The sequence below is a fragment of the Macrobrachium nipponense genome, chromosome 30 (genome assembly GCF_015104395.2).
Source record: "Macrobrachium nipponense isolate FS-2020 chromosome 30, ASM1510439v2, whole genome shotgun sequence".
NCBI lineage: Eukaryota > Metazoa > Arthropoda > Malacostraca > Decapoda > Palaemonidae > Macrobrachium > Macrobrachium nipponense.
Genome location: NC_087218.1, coordinates 42,959,097 through 42,976,903, shown reverse-complemented (window position 1 = coordinate 42,976,903; position 17,807 = coordinate 42,959,097).

Here is a 17,807-nt window from a genome sequence, read left to right as displayed (position 1 = left end):
GGAACGATGTCTTAATAAAGAACGAAAGCGCTGGGATTTCTACTTATCATTTTCCTGTGGTATTCGCTTATTTAATGACTCACTTGCATCTAATGCGATTTATAAACATATATATATATATATATATATATATATATATAATATATTATATATATATATATATATATATATATATATATAGTATATAAAGAGTTAAACGAGTACTTGCACATAAAACATCCTTTATTTAGTTACGACTACCGGTTTCGAAGTAACTGTCCCCATCGTCAGGTCTGACAACAAAGACGAAGAAAGAAAAGCTGAAAAATCACTAAATCACTAATGATCATTAGAATACGGTAATGTTACACAAAAAGTTATATATATATAATATATATATATATATATGCATATACGGCATTGTACAAACATAATAAAAAAGAAAGCAATATGTGTGTAGTATGTATGTATGCAGTGCATGTATGCACACACTTATATAGACTTATACTGTATATTGTGTACCTCCATTTAATTTGTTTTGGTCAAAAGAACTTTTTGCCAGATATAATATCACGAAGTTAGCGCCAAATTTTTGTTAAAATTCTGATTATTAATTGCTGCACAAAAGAATTTTCCAAAGAAAGCCCATTTCTGCTCTCGACTCACTTCAAAACATTGTCATGCACACTATTTATCACTAATTGGTGGTTTAAACACAAGAGTCAAAATCCAATTTGATGATTAAAATAATTTTATTTGTCCTAAAGGTTGGCATTACTAAAACCTACCTAATCACTGAGATTTTTTTTAATATTAATCAGTCAACTGTTACGTTCACCGCCCATTCTATTCTGGCAAGAAACCTTTGACTGAAACAAAGCGTGATCTAACGTCCAGCTTACTCGGGATGCCAAGTAAATTAAAACATGCTAAACTCTGTGGTAAAATAGAGCCTTGTTTCGCCAACGAAAATCAAAATAAATAAGTTGATTTATTAGAAATAATTTTTCTTTACTGTTCAACATGCATATCATTTATCTGTTTACATTTTCATTTTAACAAATAAATCATGAATTTTTTATCCTAAAACACCTTTTTCAGAACTTTTCAGGCTCTCCATAGACCTTTCTTACCACCCCCACCAAGAACAACAACAACAACAAAGTACTTTGTAGGCTTACTCACCGAGTAAGTGAAAATGAATGAGAAAATATTAAGCAGCGCAGGAGTCTATCTTTCCACAACTCTGGAATTGTTGCTACATCATGAGCCATTTGATAACCGATCTCGTATCTAAATATCATAAAAGGAACACGCATACAGAATTTGGCGAAGGATACAACGTTTTGAATATATCGACGAGCTAGAAAAAGGACCTCGCATATGCGAGAAATTGTGAAACAGGTTATTTTCTAATAACCTGTTTCACAATTTCTCGCATATGCGAAGCTACGAAGAAATAAGAATGAATTATGATGCAAGGAGAATACCCGACACAAATTTCAATCTGAATAACGGAAGAATTTGGTAGATTTGAGTAACGGAAGAATTAAAAGAAACTGAAGAGTTTATATAACACATAAAAGGGACACAACTGAAAACCTCTGATAATATGAGAGGTATGAAATTCAAATCCAGAACATAAAAAGATGAAAGATTAAAAAGGATTCAAAGGAGACGCGAAGTACGTGAGGATAAGTGTGTCAGTCTAGGCAGAACACGGAGGTTTTGTTTTGACGAGTCCAAATCTTCGAAAACAAAAAACTCTTCTTTTTCCTTTCTTAAGGCTTAAGGATGAGTGGTCTTATCAACATTCAAAGGCAATCCCAAGTCTGTTATATTTATTCTGCTTCGTATTGCACGCAATATGTCATTTTTTCATTTCAAGTTCGCATTTTTCCAGAATTTATCAGCTGATAACAGAGGGCTCACGTGAGCGATGCTTTTTCACAGTTTTCATTCCCGGTTCTTCCTGCCTTAGTGGCATTAAAAAGGATTGAATTCTTCGGAGGGTTTCCATGTGATTGGCAGCCATTCGAGACTCGATCGGGATACGATTCCTTTCTTCCTTTCCTTTCTCATATTCGAAATGTATAGAAAATCATGGTTCAGTGGCTTTTCCTTATACACGCAAGTCTACTGTTTTTCCAGGAAGAGGAAATGATTTGAAAAACAAAAGAAACCCGACCGTCTCAAATACGCAGATATATTGTTTCATCAGAAAGAAACCACAAGATTTACCCTCCATCAGTACACCTCACATTAGGCATTAGTTATGGTTCTTTGCAACGTGGCCGATAGCTGCACCCCGTTTCATTCATTTTACTGCACAACCGTTCATACTCTTTTAATCCATCTTACTTTCCACACTCTCTTATCAATTGTTTCATATTGCATCTGCCAAGTTTTCCTCCTGATACAACTTTAAAAGTTTTTTTTTTTTTTTATTCTCAATATCCCTCTCAGCGCTGAATGACCTTACAGGTCCCAGTGCTAGGCCATTAGCCTAAATTGTATATCCATTCCACAACAAAGTTTACAACGCATGCTTAACAGAATGCACCATATATCTGGGGAGGTGGGACTTGCACCACATATCTAGACTCAGAGATGAGACTAACATAAATCTAAGCAAAACAGAACTGATAAGAAAAGCAGAGATGAAATCAAATGAGATAGACAGAGGATTAAACGAGGTTGAATCATCCATATATTTAGGAACACTGAAGTCCAATACAAGTTCTCTTAAGTTGGAATTCAGTGGCAGGCTTAAAAAGCAGGCTGAATAAGATTTTTTAAATGAAATAAACTTTGATTACGTTCGAAGTAAGATTTTACATTAGTCTATTGCGGTCTGCATTGCTATGCAGACATGACTCATGATACGAGAGCACCATTATATCTTACATTAGTCTATTGTATTCTGCATTGCTATGCAGACATGGCTCATGATACGAGAGCAACATTATATTCCACATTAGTCTATTGTGGTCTGTAGTGCTATGCAGACATGACTCATGAAATGAGAGAAACTTTATGCCTTACATTAGTCTATTGCGGTCTGCATTGCATGCAGACATGACTCATGATATGAGAGCAACATTATATCTAACAGATTTTGTCGAATTAAGAATAAAGCTTTAATTAGAATATGAAGAGTCAGATGGCGGGAAAATGAGAGAAATGATATAAGAGAACTCACAAGAGTTCAGATGGCGGGAAAATGAGAGAAATGACATAAGAGAACTCACAAGAGTTCATGGAAATGAGATAATGGTTCTGGGAAGTGGAGATGGCTTGGGCATGTCCTTCGCACCATCCCGGGGAGAATTGTACGTGATCGTGTCAGCTGGGCTCCTATGTGCGCCAGAAGTGTTGGAAACCCCCTGACCTACTTGGATGATTGATAACTTTGAGACTAGAGGCTGGAGATAAGTGGAGACTTTTGGAAGATAAAGTACAGGGAATACACGAACACGAGTGGCGGCAGAATTTCACAGAAATCTTTCGTGCTGCACAATAATATATATATATACATACATACATACATACATACATACATACATACATACATACATATAGTCCTGAGAAATCTTAAAACAGATCCAGTAACAAATGGAGAGAGAGAGAGAGAGAGAGAGAGAGAGAGAGAGAGAGACCAGCGAGAGAGATAGCAGTGATTGTAAAAACAATATATCAGATCCCCCTCTGAAATGTTGGAGAGAGAGAGAGAGAGCAGTGAATATTACAACACTATATCAGGTCTCCTGTGAAATGTCGTAGAGAGAGAGAGAACGTCTAGGAATTACGGCGAATTAAATCCACACATCTTGAGGATTCGGTAAAGAAAATCGTAAATGAATTAGACTGACAAACGAAACTGGCATATGGGTGCGTTTACTAAAAAAAAAAAAAAAAAAAAAAAAAAAAAAAAAAAAAAAAAAAAAATCCATATTCCATCGTTAACTGGACAAGTATCTTTTGCTCTCCGTAACCGTATCATGTAGAACAAATTCCATATTTAAATTGTCAGAGTAATTTTGCAACATTTTCATATTTTTTGCAATAGACCAAATGACACTTATATACCTGATGCCAGTTTCGGTTAGCGATTTGATTTATTTACGCTTTTCTTTACCGAATTCTCAAGATGCGAGTGTTCGGATTTAATCCACTGTAATTTCTAGACTCTCTCTCTCTCTCTCTCTCTCTCTCTCTCTCTCTCTCTCTCTCTCTCTGTATGACATTTAACATTTCAGCAATACGTTTCAAGTCACCGACACCCAATTTTGACGCTAAACAGAGGTTTCGGCAAAGAGACAAGCCCCTTTGTCTCAAGGAGCGGCCCTTGGATTAGGAACTCCTCGGCACAGGATCCCATCCCCCCTCCACCCCGTCCGGTTTTGTCCCAAGGGCACGTGACTCCAAAACCCACCCTTCCCCTTCCCCTCTTCCTTCTCCGCCTTCGTGCCCTACTCTCTCATGGGCACCGTCCAGGAATTTAAAAGAGTCTGGGTGAAGATAAGACGCTCCGGCGGACCGCAAGGGGATTGACGAGTGCCAGGTCCGTTTCGGAGACGTTCGTTTTGGGCTTATGTCGGAGAGAAAAAAGAAAAAAAGACCGACACGATGAATATATGCATATACACCTATATAATATAGCATTAACATGATATATTAAATATAAATAATATATATATAAATTTTTTCTAAATAATTAATTATATCTATATATATATCTATATCAAAGAGCTGGTTTCGCTTACACTATATATATATTATATATATATATATATATATATATATATATATATATATATTTATATATTTATATATAAGTTTTGTTGTATATTTATGTATACCTATAAAATTTGTTGATTACGATAAAGATGTAACACTTGGGTTTTATTATAATTTTCTTTGTTTATGAAGGCGGACGGTTTCTGATCATTTCAGCAACCTAAGAGCAGGTTCGCAGAAAGTTAATATACAATTTGGCTTTACATGCAATCTTTACTTTAAAACATGTTCTCATTGATACTTAATTTCGAAGATCAATCTCGAAGATAACAATTAAAAAATGCAACTAAGTTTTTTTTTTGAGCAATCAAGTTTTCTGTACAGCGTATAAAATCGTATGAGCCGCGGCCCATGAAACTTTCAGCCACGGCCCGGTGGTGATCTGTTCATTGCGCTACCAGATGTACAATCAAAGCTAATTTTAACCTTAAATAACATAAAAACTACTGAGGATTGAGGGCTGCAATTTGGTACGTTTGACGATTGGAGGGTGGATGATTAACATACCAATTTGCAGCCCTCTAGCCCGAGTATCTTTCAAGACCTGAGGGCGGACACAAAAAAGTGTGGACGGACAGACAAAGCCATCTCAATAGTGGTTTTCTTTTACAGAAAACTAAAAAGGTCTAGGAATTGATTGGACAAAAGTCATCGATTAACTAGGCTCAGTTATACTTATAAATAACAAGTATCAATATGTTTCAATTTTCTTTGATCACTGAGCTATATATATAACGCTTCTCGGATAAGAGGTGAATGTTTGTTTAGGTTTTTAATGGCGCGGTTTTCCCCTCAGCATTTTCCTGATAGGGAAGTGACCCCATGCTCTATTTAGCACATCGATAGAATATAGGATTTAAGCCAGAGGCCGAGCGCTGGGACCTATGAGGTCATCCAACACTAAAAGGAAAACTGACAGTAAAAAGGACTGCAAGGTGTAACAGGACGAAAACTTCGCAGTTGCACTATGAATCTATTGTTAAGAGAGGGTGGAAAGTAACATGGAAGAAAGAGAATATGAACGAAGGTACGGTAAAAGGAATGGAAGGGGTTGCAGCTAAGGGCCGAAGGGGCTCTGTTAAGAACCTTAAAGATTGCCCACAGTGTACCTCAGGAGTCTATATAGTCGAAACAAGGACGAATAGAGCAGTTAACGAGTCGAGGTATTAGTGGTTACCCTATCCCCCGTTTCAGTGACCAGGATCGGTGTCATAAGTTTGGTTTGGTGCTTTGTGGGGTTTCATTAATAAGGGAAATGACTCTTCTTTGACCTTATTTCCCATAAAGGACTTCTCGTTATGACTTGTAATGCTTTGTAAATGAGTTACCTGTAGGAAATAATTTACCTGTAGGAAAGAAGACCACTCAATGATTATATAAGTCCTCTGGCAAGAGAGAGAGAGAGAGAGAGAGAGAGAGAGAGAGAGAGAGAGAGAGAGAGAGAGAGAAACAAAAATACCATAAAGATGAACTCCTAAATATAAATTTTATTTACATACAAAGACCCGATTAAATTTTATGAAAAGTTCTGTTTACATCAAAACAACTTTTTTCTTTCTTTCTTTTTTTTTGAACAGAAAACGAGGTCACTGATATCCACAGATCAAATGCAATTTTATCTCTTGGATCTATGAATGTTAAAGGTTTCTGTGCGTGAAGACTCTCTCTCTCTCTCTCTCTCTCTCTCGGAATAACGACAAACGAAGGTGAAAACCGACCGAAACTGGAGTCGTCACTAATTAACCTGCTTTCCGCTAGGATGACTCTACATCCAACCCCGACTTCGTTGAGTACAAAGAGAGAGAAAAAAAAAAAAAAAACGAAACTTTCGCGGTTAAGCGTTCGGATACGATTGCGGATGAGGCTCCGTAAAAAAAAAAAAAGTATACGCAACAGAGATAACGTGTCAGTGTCTTTCTCCAGTCAGTTGATAACGCACACCTCGGGACGAACATAAAAATCGTCGTGTTCGATGTCGCGCGAGATGTGAGACGTCATCGTCGGATCTGCTCTGTCACCGAGCTGCGTTTTTGTTTTTCATTTTTTTTTACTCTCTCTCTCTCTCTCTCTCTCTCTCTCTCTCCCCTAAAGATTCGATTCATTTATCCGACCGAATGCTTGGGTGTGTGTGCATGTGTGTATTTGTGTGTCTAAAAATTTGTGTACGTGCACAAACTTGGGCAGGATGTTGGATAGCCCATCGATACCCATGCCCAGACTGGAGGCTATCTCGTTACAGGATTTGGGCGGCTGTGTAATCTAAACCGCTGTTATACATGCATACATATATACACATCCATACATACAAGCATATATACATACATACATACAAACATACACCGATAAAAAAAAAGAATTTAAAGCTTATAACGAAAGTTCTAACACGTCTAAACGCGTCTACACAAACTCCTACGAAAATAAACACCCAGACACAGATACCAGGGCGAGTGTACATGGACAAGATAAACCGAAGTCTTTGTGGGCTTACACATACATGTTGATTTGTAATGAAAGTTGGCCTCTCTTCGGGAAAGGGAATGTAAACGTAGAAGCTGATTATGGCTTTTCGGAAACATCCAGGAGGAGGAGGAGGGAGGAGGAGAGGAGGAGGAGGAGAGAGAGAGAGAGAGAGAGAGAGAGAGAGAGTATGAAGGAGTGGAGTGGGGTAGGAAGAAGGAAGATGGTGGGGAGGGTAGAAAGAAGGAAGATGGTAGTCGATTAGGAAGAAGGAAGATGGGGTAGGAAGATAGTGAGGAGGGTAGGAAGATGGAAGATGGTGGGGAGGGTAGGAATAGGAAGGAGGTGGGGGAGTAGGAAGAGGGAAGATGGTGGGGAGAAGGAAGATGCGGTAGGAAGAAGGAAGATAATGGGAGAGAAGGAAAATGGTTGGGGGTAGGAAGAAAGAAGGTGGGGGAATAACGAAGGCAGTGGGGACGGTAGGAAGACGTATGATGGTGGGGGGAGAAGGAAGTGGGTGGGGGTGCTAGGAAGCTAGAAGATGGCGGGAGGGGGGCGGGGGAGGTGGTGCTGGTATTAGAAACCTTTTGTTTAGATAAGACACAAGGAATCTGAAATCACTCCTTCGGCTCTGTGTATATACTTGTAACTTAAACATATGCGCGCCGAGAGCTCTTTGGGTATGTTTTGCCCACGGTCTAGATACGCGTGGTTTTGCATCGCGTGCATACCCAAGCATACTTATGACATACGTTTAGACATGGGGTATAACTTATCAGATGACACCGAGTCTACATATTATTGGTTAGGTTAGGAACTCTCAATCAGCCCCCGTTTTCCCTGATTACTATATACTTAATTTTCAAAAGGTAAGTCTGTTTCTCGTTCGAGGTTAGCCCTTCTATCTCCCCCTCTTCGTTTCTCGCAAATCATTCCATCGTGCCTGGGCTACTCAATGAAACTGAGATATATCACTGATGATTATCAAATATCAATACAATTGTTTATTGGGATAAAATTGAAATATATTCTCCGAAATGTAATATAAAGTTTAGCTGTTTCCTAATGACATCATTATTATCACTGCGGATAAAACAGGATACCATCCTTGAATATAAATCTTTGTATATTGTCAAACAATACACGTAACAATACACTCAGCTCTACGTTCGAGAAAAGTGTCTCATTTTGTCTTTATATTTAAAGAACGTGATTATTCCGCAGTCTTCACTATTATCATAATGTAAAAAGGCATGAATTCTGCAACATGGACAAACTCAAATGTCATAAAAAACAGGTTGGTAGTAATGGAAATATAATCATTCGTCTGTTTTATGCTGAATGTTGTCCGAACAACTAAGCCTCTTTGTGGTCAAAAGACGTAAGGGATATGGTATCCTAAACCGATTAATGCATTTGACGTTCATTTAAACGTCCATCGTAGTACTTATGAAGTTTAAAAGATATAAAGATATAATCTCAAGACTTGCTAGATCTCTAAAAACAGCTTATTATTAAAGTGATTCTCAATGTCATAGATTTACAGGAATGGTGAAACTCATGGAAATGTACCAGTTTTAGAACAAATACTAAATATTTTGAATCATACAGCGTCTCGTAAATATATATTTACCTTAAGACTTGGGTTTTACGTACCGTCATTTTTTGTTAGAAATGGGAAGTATACGATAAATGCTTATAAGCTGAAAAATATGCTAAGCATTACCTCATTTTTTCGCGCACTAAAAAACACTCGTCAGCTCTTATTGGGAAGAGAGGCACACGATCATGAGACCAATGTAATAGGTGAATATAGTATCTCCTTTTTGACATGAATGGATACAGTACGCGTTCCTTATCAACATGTCAGATTTTTCACAATATCCGAAAGAGCCGTCACAGCAAAACTGCAACACGAAACCTTTCGTGCAAAATACGCATATAAGTAATTCCAATATCAGGCTAAGCGTCGAATATGCAACTTTTCATTTTTTTTTTTTTTTTTTTTTTTTTGAATAGTGTACATCGACGGTGATTTTATCACTGACATCCTGTTTCAGCGAAGCATCAAGCGTATTGTCTCTCACCACACATCCTGGATGGTGAGAGAGAGACAGACTTGATGCTTATAGATGAAACACGAAGCCATTGATGCAGATAACTCAAAACATTGTAAACATGCATATTCGACACTGCCAAAAGAAGACGAAATGACCGTAGAAGCTTATACCTCAAAAAATTTAAACAATTCATATTCAACAGTCTGCCAAAAGGGGACAAAATGACCATAGATGCTGATGTCTCAAAGAATTGAAGCAAAACATATTCGACATTTTCGCAAAAGGGTACAAAATGACTATAGATGCAAATAACTAAAAAAATTGAAACAATTCATACTGGACACCTTGCCAAAAGGGGGACGAAATAACCGTAGATGCTGATACCTCAAAAAATTGAAACTATGCATACTGGACACCTTGCCAAAAGGGGACGAAATGACTGCAGACGCTGATACCTGAAAAAAAAAAAAAAAAAAATGAAACTTAGCATACTGGACACCTTGCCAAAAGGGGGACAAAATGACCATAGATGCAGATAGCCCAAAAAATTGAAACAATGCATACTGGACACCTTGCCAAAAGGGTACGAAAGGACCATAGATGCAGATACCTCAGAAAATTGAAACAATGCATACTGGGCACTTAGCCAAAAGGGGGACGAAATGACCATAGATGCAGATACCTAAGAAATTGAAACTATGCTTCCTGGACACCTTGCCAAAAGAGGACGAAATGACCATAAACACAGATACCTAAATAACTGAAACAATGCATACTGGACACCTAGCTAAAAAGGGGACGAAATGACCGTAGATGCAGATACTTAAAAAATTGGAGCAATGCATATTCGACACCTAGCCAAAAAGGGGATGAAATGACCATAGATGCAGATACCTAAAAAACTGAAACAATGCGCACTCGACACCTTGACAAAAGGGGGGCGATATTACCGTAGATGCAGATACCTCAGAAAATGTTAAAAATGCATATTCGACACTTTGCCAGAAGGGGATGAAATGACCATAGATGCAGATAACTCAAAAAATTGAAACAAAGCATCCTACAGACCTCGCCAAAAGGGGGACAAAATGACCATAGGTACAGATACCTAAAACACTGAAACAATGCATACTGAACACCTTGCCAAAGGGGACAAAATGACTGTAGATGCTGATGCCTCAAAGAATTGAAGCAAAGCATATTCGACACTTTGCCAAAAGGGTACAAAATGACCATAGATTCAGATAACTAAAAAAAATTGAAACAAACAATGCATACTGGACACCTTGCCAAAAGGGGGACGAAATGACCATAGATGCAGATACCTAAAAAATTGAAAAAATGCATATTCGACTCTTTTCCAAAAAGGTACGAAATGACAGTAGATACAGATAACTCAGAAAACTGAAACAATGCATATTCGACTCTATTCCAAAAAGTACGAAATGACAGTAGATACAGATAACTCAAAAATGACAATGCATATTCGACTCATTCCAAAAAGGTACGAAATGACAGTAGATACAGATAACTCAGAAAACTGAAACAATGCATATTCGACTCTATTCCAAAAAGGTACGAAATGACAGTAGATACAGATAACTCAGAAAACTGAAACAATGCATGCTCGACACTTTTCCAAAAGGGTACAAAATGACCATAGATGCAGATAACTCAGAAAATTGAAAAAATGCATGTTCGACTTTTTGCCAAAAGGGTACGAAATAACTGTAGATGCAGATACCTAAAAAACTGAAACAATGCATACTCGATATCTTGCCAAAAGGGGACAAAATGACTGATGCAGCAACGCACACGCACAAACACACCCACGTGCTGGTTATCAAAAGTTGTTTATGGCAGAAGCATTGCGAGCAAATAAACATTGCAATATGAAGACGCCATATCAGATTGCTTGCTAGCTTAATCCCGAGTTGTAAATCCGTCAGCCCTGTGCTCTTGATCCGCGTTCAGTGTTTGGTTTCGGTCAGGGAAGGTCTTATTGGGTATGAAATGAAATTTTATTGGGCAGCATATACGGTGTTTATGATATACAAAGGTAGCTAGGTTTATATACATTTATAAATATATATATATATATATATATATATATATATATATATATATATATAATATATATATATATAAAATCACCATAACGTGACTGGAATATCTTAAAATAATCAAAGTCCACAATTATGTAAAATGTGTATTAAAAATACATAAAAGACGGGAGCTTTCGTCTACTTGACCAGTAGACCTCATCAGCCGAAACATATATATATATATATATATATATATATATATATATATATATATATATAATATATATACATGATATATACATATATATATATATATATATATATATATATATATATATATATATATATTATATATATATATATGTAATAATATACATATATATATATATATATATTATATATATATATATATATGTATATATATATAGTATATTATATATATTATATATATATAGTATACAAACATATCGCGTACATACTGAGTCTAATAACATACGGAAAATGTCAGAATTTCAATTATTAGCCAAGCCAGAATATTACTTCAGTCCCAACTAGAAATAAATAAAAACAAAAAATGCTCTACCTTAAATAGTATTCATTTATTTATTTATCTTATAATGTTTCCTCATTCAATTCCAGTTCCCAAATCCTTAACTTGCCAAGATAATTGCAATATAAATGAATTCCATTGTTATTAATAAAAAAAAACTTTATTTAAATTCCCGTGCCTTCTTTTAATTAGCGATTTTTCTGATTTCCGAAAATTCAGATATCATAATACTGCTTAAAATCAATATGCAAGGCTCTAATTAAATAGGTGGCCTCATTTTTCTGGATCCCAAAAATGTTGTTAGTCTGCAGCCTGATATATATATATATATATATATATATATATATATATATATATATATATATATATGATATATATATATATGAGAGATAGAGAGAGAGAGATAGAGAGAGAGAGAGAGAGAGGGATGCTGTTGGTTCTTTAAGTAGAGCCATTTTGATTTCAGTTTAAATTTTGTGTGGGAGAAGCAACCGTGGGCATCGTTTCGCTATTCAGTAATCGTCTGCATTTTCTAGTTTTCTGTAAAAAAAAAAAAAAAAAAAAAAAAAAAACAAAAAAAAAAAAAAAAAAAAAAAAAACTATTGAGATGACTATTCATCTGTCCATCCACACTTTTTCTGTCCGCCCTCAGATCTTGAAAACTACTGAGGCTAGAGGGCTGCAAATTGGTATGTTGATCATCCACCCTCCAATCATGAAACTTACCAAAGTGCAACCCTCTAGCCTCAGTAGCTTCTATTCTATTTAAAGTTAAAGTTAGTCGTGATCGTGCGTCTGTAACCGCTATGGGTGCAAACACAGGCCACACCCGGATCGTGGTTGAATCATGAAACTTGGCTGAGTTTCATGGGCAGTGGTTGAGTTTTTCACACGGCATTATACGCTGTACAGAAAACTCGATTGCGCCGAAGGCATTTTTTACTTGATATTTAGTGATTTTACAGTGATTCAACTTCTCTGCATTACGGACTATCGAGAATAAAGGGTAAAAAAATGTATATATAAAATCACCGAAATTTATAAAAACACTGAATTATGAAACTAATGACTAAAAAAAGGTTTAGCCTTTACTAGAATTTCAACCGCTGTCAATTTTTAGGAAAGTGACTAATCTTTCCTTTTTGGCTATGGGATTCTCGTTCTGTCCCTGTTTTCCCTTTTTCATATTTTTTTAAGAAGCAGAAAGTCTTATTTGGTTCTTTTATGATTCGACTCTGGGCTGGTAAAGGGCATAAGATTGCTCGCTCCAGTGGTCATTTAAAAAATAACCCTAGTTATCATCCAATAAGGGCTTATTGACAACTGTCCAAATAAATGCCCTGGGGCGCCCTTAAAATTTCCGCTTCTCACTCAGTGCCCTTCTCTGAGTGAGGAAATATGATCCAAGGTGCCCCGGGTGAAGTTACGTATAACAAAATTAAATAACCCTCTAGCTTAATAAGATTGGTAATAATGTGAAGACCAGTATATTATAAGAAAAAAACATGTGCTATACAAGAAAACAAAGTATTGCAAACTCTTTTAAAGCAACCTAATATCACGGAAGTTAATGATCGTGTTTATCTATCATTTTTATCTTTTTATTAATATTTTATGTTATCCTTCAGTAAACGTAATGCGGTCTATGCCTTATTGACATTTGAGAATATTTCGCTTTTCGAATCTATGTAGCTACTATTCCAATCTTATGTAATGACATAAATGCATAAAGATATATAACCATCCAATGAAAATTAATTTTGAAGTTAGTTGCTAGGGAAAATAAACAAATATTACTTTGTAAACTTTCGCTTTAGGAAACAATTAGACTTAAGATCATTCTTATGTGGTTTTTAGGTTTTCTGTAAAAGAAAAAAGAAACTATTGGGATGACTTTGTCTCTTCGTCCGCCCTCAGATCTTAAAAACTACTGTGGCTAGAGGGCTGCAAATTGTTATGTTGATCACCCACCCTCCAATCATCAAACACACCAACTTGCAGCCCTCTAGCCTCAGTAGTTTTCAGTTTATTCAAGGTTAAAGTTCGGCATAATCGTTTGTCTGGCAACCAGGTATGACTGGCCACCACCGGGCCGTGGTTAAAGTTCCATAGGCCGTGGCTGATACTCCATTATTATACGCTGGATCCTGATAATCACAAAATCAGACTTGGGTCCTGATGTTGATCGAAATCATCTCAGAATCTGTAGCTCTAAATGAAGTCCTCGATCCATCTCAAGTTTTTAGATCCAATTCAGGATCTGGGTCAATCTAATAGTTTGTATATGCATATCCAGGTCCAGATCCATCTCAAATTCCATTGAGCTATGCCTGGACTGGATCCTTACCAAAAGACTAAAGCTCCATATGTAGATATGAATCCATCTCCAACGCTGTAAATCCATATACCGATCCGGATCCATCTGTAAATCCATAGAGCTACACTTGAGCTGGATCCTTATCAAAAGACTAAAGCTCAATATCTTGATATGAATCCATCTCAAACTCTGTACATCCATATCTAAGTCTGGATCCATCTCTAAATCCACTGAGCTACACCTGAGCTGGATCCTTTCTAAAAGACTAAAGCTCCATATCAAGATATGAAATATGAATCCATCTCAAACTCTGTATATCCATATGACCGTATCTAAGTACGGATCCATCTCTAAATCTATAGAGCTACACCTGAACTGGATTCTTACCAAAAGACTAAAGCTCCATTATAATTACTAGCAAACTGACCCATCTACGATGGGTGATAAAATACGGGTGCAGAAGTGAAAAATGTATATATACTATTTGTTCAGTAATATTAAAATAAGGGCGATTTTTATACATACCTACTACAGAACCTCTTTGTACACAATATTATCAGTTTGTCCACAACTTAATTTCAAGTTGGCAGAGTCCGTTGCTCTGCTCATCGCCACATACAGTTGGCCATGTGTGAACATGGGGGACGGCAGAAACACACCAACACGATCCAAAGTCTGGCCCTGCGACTTGTTTGCAGTGAATGAGAAGGTCAGGTTGATGGGAAACTGCCTGTGCCATAACTGGAACGGAAACTGGCTGTCCGATGGCATCAGAGGAATCCGGGGGATGAACAGACGTTTGCCGGTGTGAGGGCCTGTTGCTATCACTGCTTCGATGACTTGGGAGTTTAGCTCCATAACGGTGTACCTCGTTCCGTTGCAATGTCCATTGGCAGGATCGAAATTCCGAAGCAACATTACTGGGCAGTACTTCTTCAACGTTATTTTGTGCACTGGCAGTCCCGATGGATTTAAATTATTCAAAAAATCTTGCGGATATTGATGATAATTTTCATCTTCTATTGTGTCCGAGCTGAAATATTCGCGACTTTCTCAGGGGAAGTTGTACAGAAATAATGTATGAAAATCGTAAAGTAACTCAGTCTACGGGAATAACCAGCCTCGTTTCACGGCCAGAAACAGCTCCGTTTCAGGGAATCCCTTCTCACCCCTACCCCCTACAAAAGAGGGGGGTAGGTTGGATGAAACCCTATTACAAAACATCTTAGGAGTCCCCACCATAACCCTGCCAAGTTTCAAGCCCATCTGACCAGCCGTTTGGCCGTGACTGAATGACAGACAGACAGACACAGACAGACATTACGCCTATTATAGTATGATAATTGGCAAATGCTACTCCACGCCGACCACGATTCAAATCATGTCCTATTTTAGAAACGATAGAAACTGACTCTGACCACCCAGCTGTAAATAGAGAGATAAAGATTGATAATATTCGGCACTGCTGTACTATATATGGCTGTCGAATTCGGGTTCTGGGCTTAGAATCGATATCAACCCATCTCCATCACGATAGTTGACTGGTAAGTTTGTAACAATTGGCTAATTAGGAACTTTTGTCAGTTATACGTGTGAGACTTTTTTTTATTAAATAAACACACAGACACACACAGACACACACACACACACACACACACACACACATATATATATATAATATATATATATATATATATATATATATATATAGTATATATATTATATACTGTGGTAAATATATGTAGATATATATGTACTATATATATACATATATGTATAATGTATAGCTACTATATTATATATGTGTGTGTGTGGTGTGTGTTGTGCACAGGTAATCTATGAGTGCTTGTGTAATGGACAATTATAAATCGCATGAGATGAGATTCAGGGAAAAAAAAGAAAAAAAAAAAGAGACAAACACTTGACGCAATATGCAATACCAAGAATGGACACGTACAGAGAGAGAGAGAGAGAGAGAGAGAGAGAGAGAGAGAGAGAGAGAGAGAGATGAAGGGGCGCCTCGAATGGAAAAGAGGGCGATCTCTCCACACCTTGTCCAAAAGCGAACAAACAGAGGTACAAAAGAGGGACACCCCTGTCAAAAGATAAGGGCAGCGGAGGTGCGGAATACTGCTGAATAAACTTAATGTGGTGAATGTCCCCGGGATCTCAGGAGACTCGTGGTGAATGTCCCAGAGATCTCAGGAGAATCTCAGAGGGATCAGGGAAGGCAGGCGTGTATGTGTGGGGGGTGAGCCCCACCCTTGGAGTCCCCACTCCCCACCCAGCCCCACAAACACCGTCGTGGCCGCCGTGTGGGCGGGTGAGTGGACTGCACAAAGTATAAACAACAGCTGGGTGTGTGGTAGACCATCTGTGGGTACCAACTGCCTCCTACCTCATCTCTCGCCATCCCAAGGAAGTACAGCATCTAAATGAGACTAGTCTTTTGCCACCTGTCCGATGGACATTTGAATCTACTGACGTTTACTGTCTAAAAGCTCCCCCATCAAGGTCATTGTCACCTCTGATAAGTCCTCCCTCTCGTTCTTTCCTGTTTTACTTCTTGTACCGGAAAAATTGAATTTTACTTGAATTAAGAAATTTTTTATTGCAAGCACTGCAAAAACGATCTCCCAACTTCATACAAGCAAATAAATATCAAGGATATGCTTCAGGTTTTTCGTTGCTCGAATAGCACCCATAATGAGTGTTCTCTTGAAAGCTGCTATTTATAATCTTTGTTGACGTCGGTGCATGAACAAACAGATTTCGCCGGGGAACGTTACGGTTAAATTGATTAAAGTCCATACGATACTAAAGGACTGTGTAGGGATATTTTACTTCGGTGTTAGGAGACTGTACTGATATAAATGAACAGAGAGATGGATGTTTCCTAAACCTGCAATTACGTACTGTACATAATATTTTCCAGATTAGATCGTTTCCCGTCACATGGGTGGACTGAGAAAAAACAATGCAAAGCTCAATGCAATATTCATGCTTTATCTGCAGAATCGTGGATTAACTATCTGCGCAGAACACTTCCACAACGCAAGCTGCTTCATAAACTTACTCGGAAAGCTCATCAGCAGTGTGTTGAATCGTGACTTCCGTTGAATCTCCTTATACACAAAGCGCCATTCGCCTCCATCTTCCGTGCAATTATGCTCTTCATGGATTTTATGGGCCTTCTTTCTAATATCCAAATTCCATTCAATCACTCAACCATGTTCTGTCTTTCTCTCCTTCTCACGTCTTCAGAATTACACTCTACTCACCGACTTATTGTCTTTTATTCTTTCCACATATCACCATTTCAGTTATTCCTGCTGCACATATACCATAGAAATAATTCAGATCTACAGCTTCAACTTTTTTTTTTTTTTTACTCTTATTCGATATCCGAATTTCACACTTCCTTAACATAATGGGGGATTGGCTCAACAATCCTACAAATACTCATCCATTCCTTTTATTATTTTTATATTAATATTACTTGCTATATTTTCTCATTATTCTTCCATTTCACATATCAACATTTCCTGTTTTACATTTACCCTCATACTCTTACTCTTGTTCATAATTAATCTCAACTT